Source organism: Macaca nemestrina, chromosome 3 (assembly GCF_043159975.1).
Source record: "Macaca nemestrina isolate mMacNem1 chromosome 3, mMacNem.hap1, whole genome shotgun sequence".
Taxonomy (NCBI): domain Eukaryota; kingdom Metazoa; phylum Chordata; class Mammalia; order Primates; family Cercopithecidae; genus Macaca; species Macaca nemestrina.
This window is the reverse complement of record NC_092127.1, coordinates 23,142,199-23,164,374: the sequence shown is the minus strand read 5'-3', so window position 1 is coordinate 23,164,374 and position 22,176 is coordinate 23,142,199.

Genomic DNA, 22,176 nt, shown 5'->3' with positions numbered 1-22,176 from the left:
TTTATGCAAAAAGTGGCATATTCAGCCAAAATTGTTTAAACTTGTATATATTTTAAAATAGTCCATCATTGCTGATTGATACATTGGACTTTTCCTTTTTACCCTTAAACACCATTGACTAATCACAAAAATTTAGTTTTACCTCTGGACTTCCAGTGAATGTTTTGATGCAGGCTGTACACAAACTCAGAATTGTTCAAATTATGGATATCATATTATGATTGTGCATTTTATAATATAGGGCATAATTTTTGATATCTTCCATTTATACTTAACATCAAGATGTTTGCCTAAATAGAAAAGTGACATTTTTTAAACAAAGTAATATTTATTTCATATTCAAAGTGTGCTAAATAATTTATTTGAACACACACATGTGGATTATGTAGAGCTCGATTATATTGTTTACTTATACTAAACTATTTATTCTAATTTTCTTATTTGATTCTTTTGTGACCCACAGTTTTATTTGCATTATATTATTATTTTGGCTCTAAAACACCTATTTCTTTCTTTGTGGAGTTACACAACGCAAATGTTATAGTTTCAGAACCATTCTACAGGGTTTCTGTTCTTCTTCTGGTCATGCAAGGCCAAACATTTCTGAGAGTCCTCAAAGAGGTTGGATTTTACTTAAAAGCAATATTTTCTGTGATAAAACTCAACATATATTAAAGATGTAAATAAAAATTCACTAAGGGAAAATTAAACTCAAGTTATGGGGGGAAAAAAAAACAGAAATCACTGCCAACTCACAAATACACAACATAGAAAGCAATGCAATTACTTATTTGCCTGACTCTTCTTTAAGATCTTCTTGTCTCAAAAAATCCAGAAATATATGTAGATTTCAAAGATAACTGACAGTGAGGAAAAAGGATGATAGGATTTGATTTCATTGTAATTAAAAGATGTGAAAGAAGACATAAATGGTTAACATGAGTGTATTTTAGAAAGAATTCATTTTCCATTACTTTGATATTGGTTAATGATTTTAAAATCTTCTTGAGAAGTGATCTTAACATATAGATAAAAACAAGAATTTGTAAAAGGCACTGCAACTTTGAAAAAGGAAAATAGCATTCAGATGTATTGTTATTACTTTTTCTCTCTTCCTAAAGTCTTGTGTCAACACTTTTTAATGTAATATAACTTTAATCAAGGTCTAATTACTAATGTAGTTACTTATGTTAATTTTATGAGATATTTCTTCTCTTACATGTAATTTTAAAGATAGCTTTATGCTTACCCCGTTGCTTTGAACTATTGTTTCCTTAATTGAAGAATACTGAAATTAGTCCCTATAAATCATAGCCATTGCTGGGGAAAGAAATATGTTCTGTGTGGTCCTCTCTCTAGAAACTGTACTTATCCTGTTATATACCCTTTCAGTATGATAAACAATAGCCATGACTATTCTTTTTAAGAATACAATTATATTCTAAATCCATGACATCATTCTTCGACTCAAATAAGCACAATAATTGTAGACATTTGATACTGAAAACAGAAAAAAAATCTTCCTTAGAGCAAAAGCAAAAAATAGTATATTCACTTCCTATTGACCCTTAAACATTTAGATAAAAATTTGAATAACAATGTTAATGAATATACAAATACACATGCATATTTATTCACTTGCTTTTCTGAATTATAATACAATAATTTAAAACATTCAGTCTCTATAAAAGTTATCAATGGCAAAATCTTGGTCATTAAGAAAGTGCCTGTAACTGAAAGGAAAGTAAAAATTTCATCAAGTGATTGAGTTATTGGATCTGGACAGTACCATAAGCACCTATAAATTTGCTGTGATGTTTTTATACTTCTCAAATACTTGGGTTTTTTTTTCTAATATATTTTGCCATAGTTTGTGAGGCTTCTACTCGCATTCTTTGGGAAAATAAAGGATTAATATGTAAGCCAGAAAAATAAAACACATTTATGACTTTTTAATATATTGCTGTTTTGTGGCATATAAGGTCACTCTGCCCAGCTGGAGGTCTTCTTTGCCAACTAGATATTCTGATTTCCAAGGCTGTCCCAGGCCATGGGTGGCCCCATCTACTCTGAAGAATATGGGGCAGGAATCAAAAATCACTGCCTACCAGAGGAGCAGCACAAAAGTTTATTTCAGCGGAATCCTTTGTAGAATTTAATGCAGACTTCTAGGATTTATGTTCTCCCCTGATAATAGCCCAGGTTCCAGAAGGTAAGATCCATGTGGGTGACTGTAGAGTCCACAATGTCTCAGAAGCCACGTATCATGCAGTAGCTAGTGTTCTCTTGTAACAAGAGACAAGCCTGTCTTTCAGTGTCCCGCAAGAAATAAAGCAGTTACAAGAGTGACTGTCCTCAGAGAAACCCAAAACCACTGCTTCCAATCAAGTATTAATAATTCATTATTTGTTTATTCTCATACAGATGTGCTACACCAATCAGGGGTCACTTGATTTACAAAGAGCTTTCCTTAGAAGCAGTAGATATTCTTACCCTTATTAGGTTTTCAGGAGAATGGAGCTAGAAATATTCAAGACTGGCAGATACACAGTAAAGCAAAGGGTACGTTTTCCCTTTCAAACAGATGTCTTTGCAGAGTTTGCTCTTAATGGACTTTTTTGGTTGTCACTGCTAAAGAGACTCAAAACAAAAATTCATTTGAAATTCAAACATTTTATATAGAATATGTCACAATTTCACTCTTATCTATCTAAAAACAATGGGCTGCACTCATCAACTGAATTAATTTAAAAATGTATTATATTTTAGAAGTTTTGTGGGTACATAGTAGGTGTGTATATTTATAGGGTATATGAGATATTTTGATACCGGCATGCAAAGTGAAATAAACATATCACGGGGAACGTGGTATTCATTCCCTGAAACATTTATCCTTTGAGTTACAAACAATCCAATTACATTTTTAAAGTTATTTAAAAACATACAGTTACTGACTATTGTCATCATATTATGCTCTCAAATAATAAGTCTTATTCATTCTTGCTACTTTTTATCAATTAACCATCCTCCCCTCCCTCCCAACAGCCCACTACCCTTTCCAGCCTGTGGTTATCATCCTTCTTCTTTCTGTGACAATGAGTTTAATTGTTTCGATTTTAGATCCCACAAATAAGTGAGAACACGCAATGTTTGTCTTTCTGTTCCCGGCTTACTTCACTTAACATAATGATCCTCCAGTTCCATCCATGTTGTTGCAAATGACTGAATCCCATTATTTTTTATGGCTGAATAGTATTCCATCATGCATAAATACCACGTTTGCTTTATCCATTCATCTGTTGGTGGATGCTTGGGTTGCTTCCAAACCTTAGCTATTGTAAACAATGCTGCAACAAACATAGGAGTGCAGATATCTCTTTGACACATTGAATTCCTTTCTTTTTGGTATAAATGCAGCAGTGGGATTGCTGCATTATAGAGAAGCACAGTTTTTAGTTTTGGAGGAATCTCCAAAGTGTTTTCAACAGCAGTTGTACTAACTTACATTTCCACCAACAGTGTACAAGTGTTCCCTTTTCTCCATATTCTTACCAGCATTTATTATTGCCTGTTTTTTGGATTTTAACTGGGGTGAGGTGATATCTACTTACAGTTTTGATTTGTCTTTCTCTGATGATAAATGATGTTGAGCATCTTTTCATATGCCTGTTTGCCATTTGTATGTCTTCTTTTGAGGAATGGCTATTTGAATATTTTCCCCATTTTTTAATCAGATTATTATATTTTGTTCCTGTAAAGTTGTTTGAGCTCCTTATATGTTCTGGTGTAAATCCCTTGTCAGATGGATAGTTTACAAATATTTTCTCCCATTCTATGGATCATCTCTTTACTTTGTTGCTTGTATCTTTTGCTGTGCTGAAGCTTTTTAACTTGATGTAATCCCATTTGTCTGTATTTGCTTCACTTGCCTGTGCTTGTGGGGTATTACTCAAGAAATCTTTGTCCAGACCCACATTCTGGAGATTTTCCGCAAAGTTTACTTGTAGTAGTTTTATAGTTTGACATATTAGACTTAAGTCTTTAATCCATTTTGATTTGCTTTTTGGTGAGAGACAGGGGTCTACTTTCATTAACTGGCATATGATATCAGCCTCTCCAAGCACCATTTATTGAAGAGATTGTCCTTTCCCCCACTGCATGTTGTTGGCATCTTTTGTCAAAAATGAGTTTACTGTAGGTCTGTGTATTTGTTTCTAGATTCTCTATTCTGTGCTATTGGTCTACATGTCTATTTTTATGCCAATACCATACTGTTTGGTTTACTCTAGCTCTGTAGTGTAATTTCAAGTCAGGTAATGTGATTCTTCCAGTTTCGTTCTTCTTTGCTTAGGGTAGCTTTGTGTCTTCTGGGTCTTTTGAAGTTCTATATAAATTTTAGGATTTTTTTTTTCTATTTCTGTGAAGAATATCTTTTGCATTTTGATAAGGATTGCATTAAATATGCATGTTGCTTTGGGTATTATGAACATTTTAACAATATTGATTCTTCCAATTTTGAACGTGGAATATTTTTCCATTTTTTTGTTGTCCTCTTAAATTTCCTTCTTCAGTGTTTTATAGTTTTCATTATAGAGATCTTTCCCTTCTTTGGTTAACTGCTAGGTATTTGATCTTATGTGTGACTATTTTAAATGTAATTACTTCTTAATTTCTTTTTCACATTGTTCATTGTTGGCATATAGAAATGTTACTGATTTTTGTATGTAGATTCTGTATCCTGCAACTTTACTGAATTTGTTTATCAGTTCTACTAGTGTTCTCGTGGAGTCTTTAGGTTTTTCCAAATATAAGATCATATCATCAGCAAACAAGGATAATTTGACTTCTTCCTTTCCAACTTGGATGCCTTTTATATCTTTCTCTTATCTTATTGCCCTAGATAGAACTTTCAGTACTATGTTGAATAACAGTGGTGAAAGTGGGCATCCTTGCCATGTTCCATATCTTTGAAGAAAGGCTTTCAGTCTTTCTCCATTCAGTATTATACTAACTATGAGTCTGTCATAAATGGCTTTTATTATGTTGAGGTATGTTCCTTCTATATGCAGTTTTTTAGGGTTTTCATCATGAGAGAATGTTGAATTTTATCAAATACTTTTCAGCATCAATTAAAATAATCATATGGTTTTTCTCCATCATTCTGTTGATATCATGTATCACACTGATTGATTTGCATATGTCAAACCATCCTTGCATCTCAGGGATAAATCCCATTTATCCTTTGATTAATAATCTTTCTAATGTATTGTTGGATTCACTTTGCTATTATTTTGTTGAAGAGTTTTGCATCAATATTAATCAGAGATATTGGCCTGAAGTTTTCTTTTATGATGTGTCTTTGTCTGATTTTGGTATCAGGGTAATATTGGTCTCATAGAATGAGTTTAAAAGTGTTCCCTCTTCTTCTATTTTTTGGAATAGTTTGAGTAGGATTGATTTTTTTCTTTAAATGCTTGATAAAATTCAGAAATACCCCCATCAGATCCTGAGCTTTTGTTTACTAGAATAATTTTTATTAAGGCTTCAATCTCATACCTTGTTATTGGTTTGTTCAGGTTTGGGATTTCTTCTTGGCTCAATCTTGGTAGATTGTATGTATCTAGGAATTTGTTCATTTCTTCTAGATTGTTCAATTTATTGGCATACAGTTGCACATAATAGCCACTAATGCTCATTTGAATTTCACAATATCAATTGTAATGTCTTCGTTTTCATTTCTGATTTTATTTACATTGATCTTCTCTCTTTTTTCCTTGGTCAGGCTAAAGATTCGTCCATTTTGTTTAACTTAAAAAAACAACTATTTGTTTCATTGATCTCTTGTATTTTTTATTTCAATTTTATTTATTTATGTTCTGATTTTTATTATTTCTTTTCTTCTAATTTCAGGTTTGGTTTGCCCTTGCTTTTCTAGTTTTTTAAGATGCATCATTAGATTGTTTATGTGATGTTTCTTTCACTTTTTTGATGTAGGCACTTACAGCAATAAAACTCCGTCTTAGTACTGCTTTTACTGTACCCCACAGGTTTTGGTATGTTGTGTTTCCATTATCATTTGTTTCAATACATTTCTCAATTTCTTTCTTAATTTCTTTATTTTTCCCACTGGTCATTTGGGAGCATATTATTTGATTTCCATGTATTCATATGATTTCCAAAATTCCTTTTGTTATTAATTTCTAGTTTTATTTCATTGTGGTCAGAGAAGATGCTTGATATTATTTAAATCTTCTAACATTTTAAGACTTGTTTTATGACCTAACATATAGTTTATCCTTGAGAATAACCCCTGTGCTGAGGAAAGGAATGTGTATTCTGCAGCTCTTGAATAAAATATTCTTTAAATATTTATTAGATCTACTTCGCCTATAGTGAAGATTAAGTGTGTGTGTGTGTGTGTGTGTGTGTGTGTGTGTGTGTGTGTGTGTGTTTTGCTTATTTTCTGTCTGGACGATCTATCTAAAGTTGAAAGTAGGTTGTTGAAGTCTCCAGCTATTATTGTATTGGGGTCTATCTCTCTTTAGTTCTAATATTATTTACTTTATATATCTGGAAGCGACAGTGTGGGAGTGCATATCTATTTAAAATTGTTATATTGTCTTGTTGAATCTGTTTATCATTACACAGTGACCTTCTCTTTCTCTTTTTATAGTCTTTGTCTTTAAATCTATTTTGACTGATATAACTATAGCAACTCCTGCTACTTTTTGGTTTCCACTGGAATGGAATATCTTTTTATTCCCCTTTATTTTTATCTATCTTTGTCTTTATAGGTAAAGCTTGTTCCTTGTAGGCAACAGTTCAGTGGGTCTTGTGTTTTCATCATGCACCCACCTATGTCTTTTGACTGAAGAGTGATATAGTTTGGTTGTATCCCTACCCAAATCTCATCTTGAATTGTAATAATCCTCATGTTTCAAGGGTGTGGCCAGGTGAAGATAATTGAATCATGGGGGCAGTTTCCCCATACTGTTCTTGTGGTAGTGAATAAGATTCATGAAATCTGATGGTTTTAGAAATGGGAGTTTCTCTGCACAAGCTATCCTGCCTGCCACCATGTAAGAGGTGACTTTGATTCTCATGCATCTTCTGCCATGATTGTGAGACCTCCTCAACCATGTGTAACTCAGAGTCCATTAACCTCTTTCCTTTATAAATTGTCCACTTTTAGGCATGTCTTTATTAGCAGTGTGAGAACAGACTCATACAGTAAATTAGTACTGGGGGAGTGGGGTGCTGCTGTAAAGGTGACAGAAAATGTGGATGTGACTTTGGAACTGGCTAACAGACAGAGGCTGGAACAGTTTGAGGGCTCAGAAGAAGAAAGGAATATGTGGAAAAGTTTGGAACTTCCTAGAGACTTGTTGAATGGCTTTAACCAAAATACTGTAGTGATAATGGACAATGAAGTACAGGTTTAGGTGGTTTCAGATGGAGATAAGGAACTTGCTGGAAACTAAAAAAAAATCGACACTTTCATGTTTTAACAAAGGGACTGGCTGGATTTTGCCCCTGCCCTAGAGATTTGTGGAACTTTGAACTTGAGAGGGATGATTTAGGACATCTGGGAGAAGAAATTTGTAAGCACCAAGGTGTTCAAGAGGTGATTTGGGTGCTATTAAGAGCATTCGGTTTTATCTATTCACAAAGTTATGGTTTGGAATTGGCATTTACATTTAAAAGGCAAGCAGACCATACAAGTTCAGAAAAGTTGAAGCCTGATGATATGATGGAATTGAAACACCCATTTTCTGAGGAGAAATTTAAGCCAGCTGCAGAAATTTGCATAAGTAATGGGGAGCCAAATGTTCATCACCAAGACAATAGAGAAAATGTCTCCAGGGCATGCCAGAGGTCTTCACAGCGGCCTCTCCCATCACAGGCCTAGAGGCCTAGGAGGAACAAGTAATTTTGTGGTTTGGAACCAGGGTTTCTGCTTTATGCAGTCTTGGGACTTAGTGTACTGCATCCCAGTCATGTCTAAAAGGGGTCAATGTATAGCTCAGGCTGTTGCTTCAGAGGGTGCAAGCTCCAAGATTTGGTGGCTCACATGTGGTGTTGGACCTGTGAGTGAACAGGGGTCAGGAATTGAGGTTTAGGATCCTCTGCCTAGATTTCAGAGGATGTTTGGAAATGCCTGGATGTCCAGGCAGAGGTGTGCTGCAGGGGCAGAGCCCTCATGGAGAACCTCTGCTAGGGTAATGTGCAAGGAAAACATGGGATGGAAACTCCCACACAGTGTCCCTACTGAGGCACTTCCTAGTGGAGCTGTGAGAAGAGGGCCACTGTCCTCCAGACTTCAGAATGGTAGATCCATTGATAGTTTGCACTGTGTACTGGAAAAAAAACCACAGACACTCAATGCCACCCCATGAAAACATCTGTGAGGGGGGCTCTACCCCACAAAGTCATAGGATTGGAGCTGCTGAAGGCCATGGGAAACCACCTCCTTCATCAGCATGACCTGGATGTGAGACATGCAGTTCAAGGAGATAATATTGAAACTTTAATATTTGGCTGCCTGGTTGGATTTTAGACTTGCATGGGGCCTGTAGTTCCTTTGCTTTGGCCAATTTCTCCCATTTGGAATGGGTGTATTTAGCCAACATCTGTACTCCCATTGTATCAAGAAAGTAACTAACTTGCTTTTGATTTTACACACTCATAGGCAGAAGGAACTTGCCTTGTCTTGGATGATAATTTGGACTATGGACTCTCGAGTTAATGCTGAAATGAGTTAAAACTTTGGGGGAGTGTTGGAAAGGTATGGTTGGTTTTGAAATGTGAGGACATGAGATTTGGAAGGGGTCAGGAGTAGAATGATATTGTTTGGCTCTGTCCCTACCCAAATATCACCTTGAATTGTAATAATCCCCATGTGTCAAGGGTAGGACCAAGTAGAGATAATTGAATCATGGGGTGGTTTTCCCCGTACTGTCCTCATGGTAGTGAATATGTTTCCTAAGATCTGGTGGTTTTATAAATGGAAGTTCCCCTGCACAAGCTATCTTGCCTGCCACTATGTAAGAGGTGACTTTGCTCCTCACTTGTCTCCTGCCATGATGTGAGGCCTCCTCAGCCATATGGAACTGTGAACTCATTAAAGCTTTTTCCTTTATAAATTAACCAGTCTCAAGTATGTCTTTATTAGCCACATGAGAACAGACTAATACAGAGTTTAGTCCATTTTTATTCAATGTTATTATTGATAAGTAAGAACTTATTCTTGTCATCTTGTTATTTGTTTTCTGGTTGTTTTGTGATCTCTTATTCATTATTTCTTTGATTTCTATCTTCCTCTAGAGAAGGTAATTTTCTCTGTTGATGTGCTTTAGTTTCTTGGTTTTTAATTTTTGTGTATTCATTGTAAATTATTTGGTTAGAGGTTACCACGAGGCTTGCAAATATTATCTTATAACCCATTATTTCACCTGATCATAATTTAACATTATTTGGATAAACAAACAAGAAAAGAGAAAACTAATGAAAACTTGCCTAACTTCATCCTCTCACTTTTTAACTTTTTGTTTTGTTTCTATTTTTATCTTATTGTACTATGCCTTGAAAAGTTGTTGCAGTTATTGTTTTCATGGGCTTATTTTTTAGTCTTTGTACTTAGGATAAGAGTAGTCTACACACCACAATTTCAGTGTGACCATATTCTGTGTTTTTCTGTATACTTACTATTACCAGTAAGCTTTGTACCTTCAGGTGATTATTGCTCATTAATGTTCTTTTCTTTCTGTTTGAAGTACTCCATTTAGCATTTCTTGTGGATGGGTATGGTCTTGACGAAATCCCTAAGCTTTTGTTGTCTAGAAAAGTCTTTAATTCTTCTTTATGTTTAAATAATATTTTCGCCAGATATACTATTCTAGGGAAAAATGTTTTTTATTTTCTTCAGCTCTTTAAATATGTTATGCCACTCTTTCCTGACCTGTAAGGTTTCCACTGAAAAGTCTGATGCCAAATGTATTGAAGCTTCAATGTATGTTATTTGTTTATCTCTTATTGCTTTTAGAATTATTTCTTTATCCTTGACCTTTTGGAGTTAATTATTTTATTAGGCAGTGTTCTCCAGAAGGACAGAACTAATAGGATATATGTATACATGAAAGGGAATTTTTTAGGAAGTATTGGCTCACACAAGGCAAAGTCCAATGATATGCCATTTGCAAGCTGGGGAAGAGAGAAGCCAGTAGTGGCTCAGTCCAAGTCCAAAAGCCTCAAAAGCAGGGAATCCAACAGTGCAACCTTTAGTCTGTGACTGAAGACCTGGGAGACCCTACACCACTGGTGTAAGTCCAAGAGTCCAAGTGCAGAAGCATCTGGAGTCTGATGTCCAAGGACAGGAGGAATAGAAGAAAGCATCCAACATGGGAGAAAGATGAGAGGCAGAAGACTCAGAAAGCCAGTGTATCCCACCTTCTTCTGCCTGCTGTTTACTAGCCATGCTGGCAGCTTATTTTATGGTGTCCACCCATAATGAAGATGGTCTTGCTCTCCCAGTCCACTGACTCAAATGTCAATCTCCTCTGGCAATACCCTCACAGAAAAACCAAGAAATAATACTTTACCAGCTATCTAGGCATCCTTAAATCTCATGAAGTTGGCACCTAATATTAACTATCACGATTATTAAGTGCTTTGAGGTAGTCTTGTTTGGTTTAAATCTTCTTGGTGTTCTGTAGGGTTCTTGTACTTGTATATTTACATCTTCTTATAGGTTTGGGAAGTTCTCTGATATCATACCTTTGAATAAACTTTGTACTCCTATCTCTTTCTCCACTTCCTTTTTGAGGCACAGGCACTGCTCACTCTGCATAAAAGAGAAGTTTCCAGACAAAATTATGTGCATCTGTGTCGTAGTGCTTGGAGTTAAAGGGGGCCATGCTGTCAGCCACTCTGCGAAGCTCGGAGGAGGCCCGGGGTCTGTCAGGGCATCCCTTGGCTCCAGGATGGTCCTAACCTGGCCAGGTCCCTTACTGGAACTGATCTGTGACTTATTGATTTCCCCTGAGAAAAGAAGGCTTTGATGCAGTTCCAGCAAGAGTAGCCTACTGACCTCCCTCTGAAGCCAGTAGATTTGCCATTTTGAGGCTATTTTTAAGATCTTGGTAGGCATGCTTCATTATTTTTTTCTCTTTTGTCTCCTCAGACTGTGTATTTTCAAATAGCTCAAATTCAAGCTCACTAATTCTCTCTTCTACTTGGTCAATTCTTCTATCAAAGGATTCTGATGCATTCCTCAGTATATTAACTGCACTAATCAATTAAAAAATTTGTACTTGATTTTTAAAAATTATTTCAATCTCTTTGTCAAATTTATCTGATAGAACTCTGAATTCCTTTCTGTGTTATCTTGAATTTCTTTGGGTTTCCTTAACACGGTTAGTTTGAATTCTTTGTCTGAAAGGTCACATATCTCTCGGATTGGTCCCTGGTGCCTTATTTAGATCATTAACTAAGTTCATGTTTTTCATTTAGATCATTAACTTAGTTCATTAACTAAGATCGTCAACTAAGTTCATCAACTAGTGTTGATGCTAGTAGATATTCTTTGGTGCCTGGGCATTTAAGGTATTAGATATTTATTATAGTCTTTACTGTCTGGGCTTAATTGTAGCCATCCTTGGAAAGGATTTCTATTTATTTGAAAGGACTTGGGTGTTGTGATTTGAGCTGCTTCTGCTTTATGAAGCACCCCCAGCCCAGTAATGCTGTGGTTCTTGCGGACTCATAGAGATACCTACTGAAAGGGCAATATTCTTCCATTCTTCATATAGTCCTAGGCAATTTAGCTGAAAATGGAATATTAAATGTAAATATCCAGTGTGTCTGTTTTGTAAAAATCATGTAGAAAATTAGCTAATGTATTTAAAGTGCCTACTAATGCTTGGTACACATAACTAAGATCAGTTATTGTTATTAGGTTTATAAATACAAATTAAGATTGTCATTTGTTAATCCATGAGGCTCATTTATTATAGGATTAAGTTTGATAATTCACAAAATAGTTTCCACACTTAGATATATGTGGTTCTACCTGATCACATCATGGTTTGATGGAGGTAAAAGATATTTTCTAGTTTACGGGAAATTGTTGACTTAGCACTGTGTGTGATGGAAATCTCTGTACTCCAAAATCTATTTGTAAGGCCTCCATAGAAGCTTCAGAAGATCAAAACTTATGCTTTATTTTTTTCCACACATCTCATTCTGTTGACTCAGACAAATCAAATTGATCTACAACAGCCTCTATTGAAAACATGTCAAGGGAAAGTGTTTCAACCACCACAGTGTTCAAAATATTGCTACATTCCGTCTAGTCAATTACTATTGTCTCTTTTGAAATTTTATTGTTTTCAGTATCTCCAAAAATATATCTGAGTTTTTTTAGGTCCAGTTTATTTGTTGAATTTTACTTCATCCAACACAAAATGATATTATTGGTCTAACAAGTTACTTTAATGTTTGAAAATCTAATTTTTACTTTTAGGATATAAAATATCCCCAATTTCAAGTATTATATAATGCAAACATCCAGTTTTCTATTATTCTCAGATTTTCCATCAATTTTATACTGAAGACATTGACATGAGCATTTTTTAAATGCCATGAAATTTTTAGAATAACATTATTATAAAGCATTTATATGTGACATTGCAATGTGGGTATCTAACCAAGAAACATCTTTAACAGGTTCAGTATACAATTTCGATTCTTATGGGCATGACATTATCACAAATTATAAGATTCAAAGACATAATAATAATTATGCATTAAGAATGCTAATAAATGGAAAAAGCATATGATCAATTTGTTTTATTTTGTATTGTAGAATATTTTTACAATGCATACAGTCAACCAGTGAAACGTGCTATATCTGAAGATAGACCTCCTGAGTAATCCTGGATCTCCCCTCTGGTTAACTTTCTGATCTTGGGAAAGTTCTTTAATCTCTCTGAGATTAAAGTTTTCTTAGCCATAAGATGGGGAAAACAATTATTATACTAACTTTACAGGGTTGTTTTTAAGATTATAGAAATAAATACATGCACAATGCCTAGAAGAGTACGTGGCTCCTAATGGGATTTCCACAGCTATTACCTATAGAACAATATCTTTAAAGTAGCAGCAAAGTTGTAGTTCCATTTAAATCCTTTTTATGTTTACAATTTCATATTTTAAACCATGACAGAGAAAAATCATATTGCACTGTACATAGGTTCATGAGCTTTACAACCAGCTAGACATAATTTAGTTTACCTTTAAATTCCCCACTTACTAGCTGTGTGACTTTGGTTCTAGTTATTGTGCCTCAACTCACATTAAAATGAATAGAAATTTCCCTTTAGAACACTAGTCAGTAGTAAATAACCTAATTCAGATAGCTACCTAGCACCTAACCTATAGGTAGCAGTTGATGATAATCTGTTATTGTTATCTAAGTATTCAGTTAAATAATAAACAAAAAATTATATATTCTATTTATTTTAAAATGCCAATATTTATTTTATCTTTCTTTTAAGCAAGTTGCACATTAACGTTTTAACATAAAGTTATGAAAATGTTTTGTGACCACTATTAATAATATATGAGTAAATTACAAACTTAAAATCTTGAGGCCATAAGCTCCTTGTGGCCAGTAACAACCTTTTTGTTTATCTGCATTGCTAGTTTCCTAGAGCATTCTCAATAAATCTTTAGTTACAAAAATGTAAAAGATGATGAAAATAAATGACTTGCATAGACAGATTTTGTAGTCTTAGTATTATGTGTAGCAACTAACTAGAGAGGGATGAAACATTTAGTTGGCAATATACTGTCCACATACATGTGTGGGAAAAAAAAAAAAAAACAGACATTTTGTATTTGCTTTCTTTTATCTTAAATAGCTGGTCATTATTAAACCAATTGTACAACTGTCAGAATTGATCAGTAAAAGACTTTAAAAGTATGGCCAACATTTTGGTTCATAAAAATTACTAAAAGGTTTGGTGTGGTGGCTCACACCTGTAATTCCAATACTTTGGGAAACACAGGCAGGAGGATTACTTGAGTTAAGACTAGACGGGGCCAAAGAGTGAAACCCTGTCTCTACATAAAATAAAAAATTAGGTAGGCCTGGTGCACATGCCTGGATTCCTAACAACTCAGGAGGCTGAGGTGGGAGGATCTCTTGAGCCTTGGAAGTTGAGGCTGCAGTGAACTGTGATTGCACCACTACACTCCAGCCTGGGAAACAGAGTGACATCCTGGTCTGAGAAAAAAAAAAAAAATTACTAAATGAGACAGAGAAGGAAGATACATTATGAGCTAAATTACTTTTTGAGATCCAGACCACCTATCAATATCAGAACAAAGAAAGAGACAGAAGAGGATATTTATGATCAAAATAAGGACCGGGGTGGGGCAGGGTGCCTGGTAAGTTTGGAGAGAAACCCAAATCCAGACTGAGCTCTTCAGGCTAAAAAAAAGGCTAAAATTCTAAGGCTTATCTGCAATCTAGTTTAGGGATCCATTTTAAAGAAAGCTACAGAATCTTTAAAGTTCAGTATTTTAAATGCTTCCTCTATGGTGGACAATATTTTGAGATTTTTCTTTTCTCCTACAGGTTATAATGGCAGTAATCATGCATTTTAGTCCAGGGGGTCCTTAATTCTATTAAGATTCTTTTCAATGGTATTGTGCTCAGCTTTCAGGTGAATGAAAAAATCAGGAATTGCTTTCATGAGTTCACTTTGTAAATCTGTGACAATATGAACAAATTTTGCTTTGCTATTAGGCTAAGCTATTTTGGGGAAAATTCACATGCTCCAGCATAGAACACTTAATAGTACCTTGCATTTGGGTAACTGTATGTTCTTTCAATCATGGAGAAAAATTTAATATTCACTAAACTAATCTCAGCGGGATTCACAGAGTCTAAAATGAGCTTTTTAAAGTAAAACTTTATAAAGAAAAAATATTTAAACCAGTTGTAAGTAAATTAATGTGGTGAGTGTTTTTATATAAAGAAGTAGGTTTGGCTGTTATCTGAAAAAAAATTTGTTTTAAAAAAGGGAACACTTTTGTATTTGTTTCAATAATGATATGATCTTTGTATTTCATGCTCTCAAAAATATTTTCCTAAATAATTCTAGAAAGTCAGTAATTAAGATGACGTGTAAAAAACAAATGACTAAAGCTCTGTGACTATTTGGCCACCTTGTTGAGTAAAAGGTTTGATATTATTAAATGTTTCATAGTACTTTTTCCATGGCTTTTGGAGCTGAGTGAATTTTTTGTGGTTATATATTTAAGTGCTAGATAATTTCTTTTATTTATCATTTTATTTGAAATATTTTTAGATTATCAAAAAATTGCAAAATAGTACAAAAAGTTTCCATATCCTCTTCAGCTAGCTTCCCCAAAGATTAGCATTTCATATACTTGTTTTATATAGTATACTTGTCTCAACTAGAAAATTAATATTGGTATACTGTTAACTAAACTAGAGCCTTTATTTGGATTTTATCAGGTTTTCCACTGATTTTTTAAAATATGAGATCAATTCCAGTTGTTATCATATCTACTTATTCATTGCCAAATCTGTAAGTTTGTCAATTTTTCCTTGCTTTTCAGGACCTTAATTTTGAAGAGTACTGCTGAAATATTTCACAGAATGTCCCTAAATTTGGGCTTGTTTGACGTTTTTTCACAATTAGGCTGCATTATAGGTTCAAGAGAAGAATAACATGCAGGTGAAGTGCTGTTGTCTTCTAAATATATGAAGGATGCATGAGAATATTACACATCTCTGGTGATGTCAACTTTGATCACTTGGTGTCTTAGTCCATTTGTGCTGCTATCACAAAATACCTGATTTTTGCCTGAGAATGAATAACTTATAAAAAAACAGGACTTTACTTTTTCACAGTTTTGGAAGCTGAGAAGTCTGAGATCAAGGTACTAGAAGGTCCGGGGTCTGGGGGAAGGCATATTCCTTATATATGGTGCCCTCTAGATTTCCTTAAAAGGTGGAAGGGATGAAAGGGCAAAAAGAGGATAAATAAAGGTTGCATGCTTACATGAAAGAACAGCAAGCGGGGCCTAAACAAAATCCCCCCAGCCTTTGAATAAGGTACTAAGTCATTCAAGAGTGCAGGGCTCTCATAACTTAATCACTTTCCCAAAGGCCTCACTTCTTCATACCATCACAATGGGAATTAAGTTGTAACATGAATTTTGAAGGGGACACACATTCAAATCACAGCACTTGGCCACCATAGTTTCAAGTTTTTCTGCTTTAAAATTACTGTGTTATCTTTTTCATACTCAAATTATTAGAAGTCACTAAATCCAGCTCACATTCAAGAAGAAATAAATTAACCTCTAATCCTGGAGTAGTAAGTTTCTGTGTCACATTTAGAACTCATCTATAAAGAAGATTTGCCTCTTCCCCCATTTATTTAGACCTTATAAAAATCTTAGGTTAGAATTCTGTATCATTATTATTTATTTTGTTGCTTAAATTATTTCAGCTTTGGCTATTAGGACTGTTTCAGATAGACTTGTGTGCCCTGTTGACATGCTCTATTCTTTTATTTTTTCTTAGTTTCTTTCAGTACTTCCTTACTTTTTGTGCACACACACACACACACACACACACACACACACACCCTGCAGGATCATCTTATCATTTTCTGGCCCCAACCTAGGAATCAGTCATTTCTCCAAGAAACCCAGTTGTCTTTTCGTAGAGAATAATATTTACAAATCAAGATATAAGTTACTGAAGTGTCAGTGGCACTATGCCCTCTCAGCCAACAGAGCAAGGAAACATATGTATATATACAAAACACCGTATACACATAGGTCTGTATTTTTTTTTTCTGTTTATCTCTCAGCTATTTATCTATCTGAGTTTTGCTTCCCTCCCAACATCATCTTCTCCCATCTTTGACCTATATTGTAATTACAATTAAGGTCCACCTGGAGAATCCAGCCTAGTCTTCCTATCTCAAGATCCTTAACTTCATGACACCTGCAAATTCCTTTTTGCCACATAAGATAACATTCACGGTTCTGCAGATTAGAACATAGACACTTTGAAGGCAAGGGAGAGAGAGCATTCATTCTGCCTACCACATACGTTTCAATTTCCCAATTAAATATCCAGGAATATTTGTATTCATAACAATACATGAGTAAAGAATTAATTAAAGTGTTACATATTAGTAAATAATTGAAATCAACTGAAACATTGATTAATGAAAGACTGTATATTATATTAAATATATAATATAGAATAGTACATTTTAAAACTGTGGTAGATTCTTATTTACTCTGTACTGAGAGATGTCCATAGTGTGTTATTAAATAAAACAAAATTAAATTAATAAAGGCTCTTTATTCTAAAATAATTTTTCTGGAATGAATGTGTATATGTGTGTGTATGTATATATGTGTATTCATGCATATATAGAAAATTATGAAGAAATATACATGCTAACCATTAAGAACAATTACAACTACAGGACTCAATTTGAAGTGCAGGGAATGGGAGGTATTTTGAGCATAGGAATTTTCGTATTTGATTCTATACTCCTGATTTGCTTGACTTTAAATAAGTATACGTCTATTGTATAATTAAATAATATTATCATCTGTTTTCCATTGAAATTACTCACACAGAATAACAACCAGGGCTTATAAAAAATTGTCTTATCTAATATGAGGGGAATGGCCCTTCCATTTCTTTCAATTATCATTATAATAGAACAAAACCAAACAAGCAAATTATTTCAATCTTTTTTTTTCTTAATGGCTTAAAAGCTCTGTTCAATTTCCTGAAATGCTCCATAGTCATTAGTACCTGATATTCTGTGATACTGTTGCAAAAATTTGAGCATTTATGTATTTACACTTTTCCTTTTAATTATTTTGTAAAAATGGAAGGTGAAAGCACAGGGAATCGTGTGCTGTGCAGGCAGTGCACCACCTCAGAGCTATCAATGGTGTGGAAGCCATTGGTACATAACAAGAAACAGCAATCCAGTAACAGCCTCAGGCACAATCTCTACCTTTGTCATATGTTTTCGTTTTCCATAACAAAGTATTAAAACATTTGACAGGCATCACTAATCAAATTACAATGATATGTTTTAGGTTTTGATGGGCAATCTTTCAGAATGCCCTCAAGTCCATTCACCAATTTTTCTGGACATCCCTCCCTCTGGGCCAAAGTGCTCTACTGCAAAGCACACTGTCTTGGAAAACAGGGTGCATTTCAGATCCACTCACCTCTTCAGTGAGATATTTGGGCCCAATTTGGTGGGAACGCCCAGCACAACTAGCCAATAGAGATCGGCGTAGAGGGTGTTTAAGATCTGATACAATAAAGCTAAACTCCATCTAAACTGTAAAACCCTAGCTGATGTAAAATAAACTACGAAAGTGGCTTTAAGATTTCTGAACACACAATAGCTAAGGCCCAAACTGGGATTAGATACCCTACTATGCTTAGCCTTAAACCTCAATAGTTAAATAACAAAACTACTCGCCAGAATACTACAACCACATATGGTAACTGAACAACACCCTAGAGCCATGTGTCATGAAGGGAACTGAGACAGAGGAGATTAATGAGCTAATAACTGAGCACCATTGCCAGTTGTTAATGATTTGAGATGAGGGGATTGATGGATACAAAGTTATAATTTATAGCTAGAACCGTGAGACCTAATTAAAAAAAAATCTGGCTTGTGTAATTGATTATTTATACACTTGTTATTTAATTATTATATAGAGAGGGCCAAATATGTGTGTGTGTGTGTGTGTGTGTGTGTGTGTGCATGTTTTGACATGAGAAATAGGTTCATGTTTTACATGAAAACATGAGACATTGGCTAGGATTATTTCCAACCCCTTTTTCCTTACAGAGCAATGAACTGGAATGCAGTGACTTTTACTTGCCACTTCACCTCCAAAATACATTCGACTATACGGTCTTTTATCTGAATTAGAAAAAATGTAAACTTCTCTGAACATAATTTGAGAATAGTTTCAACCCAGAGTCATCTTTTCAAGAAAATAAGACCAGAAATAAATGGCTACAATTTCTTACCATTCACTGTATCTACACCATTGTGTAATATGAGTTTACAGCACTTTCCATCAAGAGCTGGTGTCTATTTCCTTACTTGTTGGATCTGACTGGCCTGGGCCTGGTGACTTGCTTTGGTTAATAGAATGTGGCAGAATCAGTGGTGTGCCAATTCTCAGCCTATCCTTCAAGGGGCCACGCAAATTCATGCTCCCTGTCTGGAACCCAGGTCATGCTATGCCAACAACCCATGCTAGTTTGCTGGGGGATGGGAGACCATTTTGGGGACAACTTAGGTTCCTCAGGCAGCTTCCAGCCAACCACCATAACAGAGTCACCTAACTGACCCATGAGTTACCATAGACACATGAGGGAGTGAGACACATGAGGAACCAGAAGAATCATTTAGCTGAGATTAGACGAATGAGGACCTAAATAAATGGTTATTGCTTAAATAACTAAATCTTGAGGTATTTTGCTATACAGTGATACCTTAACAATGGTGGACCACATAATGCCAAAATAATGTGGAAATATGAGGATAAGGGAATGCTAGAACTATCTTTTGTACCATTTAATCATCAGCTATTTCTGATATTTTTAAGTTACGCTTCTGATTTTTTTTTAACAAATTTATACCTAAAGTCTGCCATATTGTTTATTTCAAAAGAAGTATGATAGACCATCAGTGTTTCTTGGAAAATAGGAAACTTTATATGTTTGATATGGTTTTTATAAAATCAAAAGTTATATTTGAATTTTAAATGTATTCAGCATATATACTTAACATTGTATCAAACGTGTATAATTTAGTGATAGCATACACACAATGATAGCATACACATGATGATTGATTAATAGATGATAGATAGATTATAAATAGATAGATAGATAGATAGATAGATAGATAGATAGATAGATAGACAGATAGATAAACAGATAGGCAGATGTGATAGGTAGACTTCTATGATGCCAATAATTCCTACATCCCAGTATTCACGCCTGTGTACAATCCTCTCCTCCGGAGGGTGGGCTAAATTTAGCGATTTGTTTCTAACCAATAGAATTTGGAAAAACAGGGGACGTCACTTCTGTGAACAGTTTACAAAAGTTTATCACTTCTGTGATTAGGTTATAAAAATGAATTATTGGTAGCAGAATCTTTTTACTGTTTTCTTGACTTACATGTGTTGATGAAGCAGGCTGCCATGTTGGAGAGGCTCTTTCCTATAATGTGCTGTAGCCAACCAGTTCCCTAGTCACATACTCTGAACCATTCTGCCAGTCAGAACTGCTGTGCTTCTCCTCTCACCAGAAGATGCCCAACCTGAGTACCTTGTTTAACTATCGCTAATCCAACCAGGACTGGCATCCATAGACAGCTCAGTTGGTTTCTAATACATCTGAGATCTCATTTTCTTAATTCCTTCATTGGATTACCTGGTATGTCACTTTATACAACTCTTTATATTATAAATTCTTTCTCCTTTATCTATTCATTGAGACTGTCAATTCAAACCTGCAGAAGCATATCTATGTGTTTTCTAGATAAACCAGAGCAGAAGAGTGTTGAGAAGTCACACAGCAAGGCAGACTGATTCCAATAAAAATCAACTACCCCACAGTTTAACCAGGTTAACTCACTCTCCTATCCTCTGCAATGACTACTTTTACATTTCTCCAATAATACTCAAAATTTTAATATTTCTTCCACCATTTTTAGTAAATGCATTTATATCATACTTCCCAGAGAACCTGAGACGCTAGATTCCTTTGGGAAAAATTGATTAGCATCGACTACCAATATAAAAACCTACCAACAGCTATCATAATTCTCACGTCCTTTGATTTTACACTTGAAGAGTTGTTAATTAACTTCTGAAAAAAATCCCTGTGGCTGTCTCCCCAGAAAAAGCCTGTGATTTTTAATCTCTTCTATTGAGTCAGCACCTGTAAACTAAATTTTTTATCATAATACTTAAATATGTTCAGAGCTCAAACTTAAGTCCATATTTATCTCAGATAATATGTATATATGTACTATGTAAGTACTTTTGTAGCCTCCAAGTGTATCTGTATACCGTATATGTATACAGTACATACTTGTATATATGTATACAGATACACTTGGAGGCTACAAAAGCACTTCAAAATACACATGCAAAAAGCTAAATTAGTAGTCTCTGCTTTATAATTGTTTCACTTTCAGCACTTCCGATCTTGCTTAATGGTAACAGCATTGATTCATCTTTGTATGCCAGAAACCTAATATTCATCTTTGACACAGTCTCTCCCTTCTCTCGGTGTTTATTTTTAAATTATCTTCATTCAATTCTATTTCTGCTGACCCATGTTAGTCAAAGCTAACAATTTTTTTTTGAATCATTAAAGTATCATCCAAACAGATTCTGCATGTATACTCTGGGCCTTCATCAATCTTTATAATATAGCAGATATAATCTTTTCAATAGAAACTGGCAAAGATTTAATTAACCCCAACCATTCTTTTCATCACTCTATTCTTTATTACCCCCCTTTTTCTTCAGGAAAAGTTTGAGTTTTTAAATATAAATTAAATATAAATAACTTATAATAATTATTATATTATATATTATTTATATGTAATATAACTTAAATATAAACATCTTATTTGTATTTGTTTATATTTTAATTAAATACATTATTTGATGAATAATTTAAATATAAACAGCTTATAAAAATCATATTATATATTATTTATATAACATAACTTATATTATTAAATATAAACATGTTATTTGTATTTAATTGTTTGTATTTTTTAATGAAATATATTATTTGATGAATAATCCATTAAACATAAACAATATATGGTAATAGGTACATATGTTTTCTATTTGTTTATTTATTTTTAATAGGAGAAAAAGGCATACAAAATTTATTTAATGTACATTAGCAAGGGGAATCACAGGAAAATGATTATGCAATAACCCAATGAGGTCCAGATGCTTATATACCCTTCTTTATAGAGCAAGGAGTAAATAAAGTTCCTTTGAACTCTGAGGGAGATGGTGAGAAGGCAAGTG